At 36.6% G+C, this 2,975-nt stretch overlaps 1 pseudogene; it reads right to left on the bottom strand.

The window, feature by feature from the left end:
- Positions 1-1,013: 1,013 nt before the first annotated feature.
- Positions 1,014-2,167, bottom strand: LOC144308903 (putative G-protein coupled receptor 160; annotated as a pseudogene).
- Positions 2,168-2,975: the final 808 nt, after the last annotated feature.

The raw sequence follows: 2,975 nt of genomic DNA, 5'->3' as shown, positions 1-2,975 counted from the left end.
ATATTTGTAGCATATTTTATTACATGGTAATCTTTTCATTTAAGTTTATTCTTTTCTGGATCATTGTTGAATCAGATGCAGTTGAAAGAAATAATACACAGAGAGCCCAGTTGCCATCTGCTCAATTTCTTCCAATGGTAATATCTCACAAAACTATAATATAGTGACAAGGATATCAACCTTGATATAGGCAGGCTACAAAACATTTCCATCACAGGGATCTGTCATATTACCTTTTTAATTTTTTTTTTTAACAACCGGACCCACTTTCTTTCCACTCTTAACATTCCTCAACCTGGCAGCCATCAGCCTGTGTCACATTTATTTTGTAATTTTAAGAATGGAATAATCCTGTATGTAACCTTCTGATATTGGCTTTTTTTCACTTACCATCATTCTCTGGCAATCTGCAAATAGAGTTGCATATGTAAATAGTTCATTTCTTACTGGTGAGCAATATTCCATGGCATGCGTACACCATAATCTGTGTAGCCATTTACCCACTGAATCCTTCAGAGGGTCCTTCCCAGGATTTGGCTATTTCAGATAAAGCTGCTATAAACATTTGTGCACAGATTTCTGTGTGAAAAATAGTTTTCATTATTCTGGAACAAATGACCAGAACTACAATCCTCCCACTTTATTCTTTTTTTCTCCACAGTGCTCAAATTTTATTTTTTATTTTATTATTTTATTTTTAAATTTAAATTCAATTAATTAACATATAGTTTGTTACTAGTTTCAAAGGTAGAGTTCAGTGTTTCATCAGCCATATATAACACCTAGTGCTCATTATATCATGTGCCCTCCTTCATGCCCATCACCAGTTATCCCATCCCCACCCCCCCTTCCCCTACAGCAACCCTCAGTTTGTTTCCTATGATTAAGAGTCTTTTATGATTTGTCTCCCTCTGTAGTTTCATCTTGTTTAATTTTTCCCTCTCTTCCTCTGTGCTCCTGTATTTTGTTCCTTAAATCCCACATACGAATGAAATAATATGATTTATGAGTCATCATGCCTTCCCATTTGTAAAATTATGATTCTTATAGTGGTTATTAGTTTTATGGCAGCATACTAACAACATTTTCCAGCTTTTTTGAGATATAATTGACATATAACAAATTATGATTAGTATAAGCTTTTCAATTTGCTCCAGATTGTAAATTGTAAGTGGAATGAAGCATCATTTCCAGTTGATAAACATACCCACAGATAATGTGATATCTCTTAAATTAAGATGTGTCAATTAAGCCAATAAACAATGGCAATAGGAAAACTATTGATAAAATATAACCAGGGAATGTTCATCTTAATACACACACACACACACACACACACACACACATTTTTTAAGCAAAAAGACAATTATTTGAAAGAGGACAAATGGTAACCAGCTACCAGGAAAACAGGTAATGAGCTTGGTCAGGAGTACTTTTTTAAAGCCCACAATATAACTAGAAAGATGAAAAGAAGAATGGAGGAGAGTTTCAGTCCTATAAGAAGATATCCCAATAGCCTGTACCAAGGTCATACTTTCTGATCAAGAGATTATAAAAGCCATAAATAAAATCATCACCATGGGAAATGACAGACAGTGACTTTGAATACACAAGTAGAAAGGATATTGGTAAGAATAAGCATTCTGTGCCTTCAGGCTTTGGTGGATAGTTGGATCCCCCAAAACACAAGCAAAGACTGAAATCCAAATGAAAATTACTGTGAAGAAATAAAATAACTTTACAAATAAAAAATTAAATTAAATTAAATTAAATTAAATAACTTTACATGTCAAAAGTTTGGTGGCTTTAGAGAAATTCAGGTAATAATTTGCACATGTTATCAAGAAAGCTGGATGATACAATAAGCCATAAGTAAAGGAAATAGTTTCAGTAAATAAGCAGATGTGGTATTTAGTAAACTTAATGCCTAAAAGTACAATATTCCCTGAGATAGAACATAATGGACATGTTTGCCAAAAGTAAAGACCAATGAATGCTAGTGAGATGCAAAAATAAACTATAACATTTTGATAGGTGTTTTTCTGTCTCATTCTAATGTGAGCATCTTTAATAACATACTCCCAAGTATAGAGTTAACACTTAGGGGCTGGTTGATTTGATGTAACTGGCACTGAAAAGCACAGTTCTTTGAAGAAAAAGTCACCATATTTTCTTATTAAATTTCATGAAGCCTCATGAAATACAGAGAATAAAACAGTTTCATTTTATTTTTCATCCTCTGCTTTCTCCAATGGGTCTTTTTTGGTTGATAATCCTTACGTTTCATTTAGGTTTTACTGTCTTCAATTATCTTACTTTTAGCTCCTTGTCTGTCATTTGGCTATACCAAAATGCCAGGTAAGTTCTGAGTCATTTGCACAACCGTGAACCAATGTAGAGCGTTTCCATCTAAATGAGTCTTCACCAGCAGGCCAGCTGTGTGTGGTCACTTCTGGAATGCGGAGGGTGGGCCCTGCCACCAGAGACCATTTGAAGCATAGCAGCTCACACTGGCACTCAGCTTCCTTGTCGCTGGGCTCCTGACCAGACAAGTTGTGAGATTGCCACCCAGGCAGTTGCAGCAAAGGGCCCTGATTGACTGCCAGGGAGAAGGCAGGAACCCCGTGGGTCTGCTGCTCTGCTCTGCAGCGCCCTGTGCTCTCCCTGGAGGAGGAGCCAGAGGACAGGGTGGCAGAGCTGCCAGCAGTGTCTGAGGGCTTGTGGCCAGGAGGTGTGGGCATAGGTGCCAAGCTGAGCGCTGATTTTGTATCCTCAGACCTGACTGAAACTCATTTCTTTTTGCTTTTTGTTTGTTTGGTTGGTTGGTTCTGTGTGTGTCTGTTGTAGATTTCTTGGCATTTTCTTTATTTTTATTTTTTATTTTTTTTTAATTTTTATTTATTTATGATAGTCACACACACACACAGAGAGAGAGAGAGAGAGAGAGAGAGAGAGGCAGAGACACAGGCAGAGGG

Source organism: Canis aureus, chromosome X (genome assembly GCF_053574225.1).
Source record: "Canis aureus isolate CA01 chromosome X, VMU_Caureus_v.1.0, whole genome shotgun sequence".
Lineage (NCBI taxonomy): Eukaryota > Metazoa > Chordata > Mammalia > Carnivora > Canidae > Canis > Canis aureus.
The sequence above is the reverse complement of the archived record's forward strand: the minus strand, read 5'-3'. Positions and strand labels throughout refer to the sequence as shown.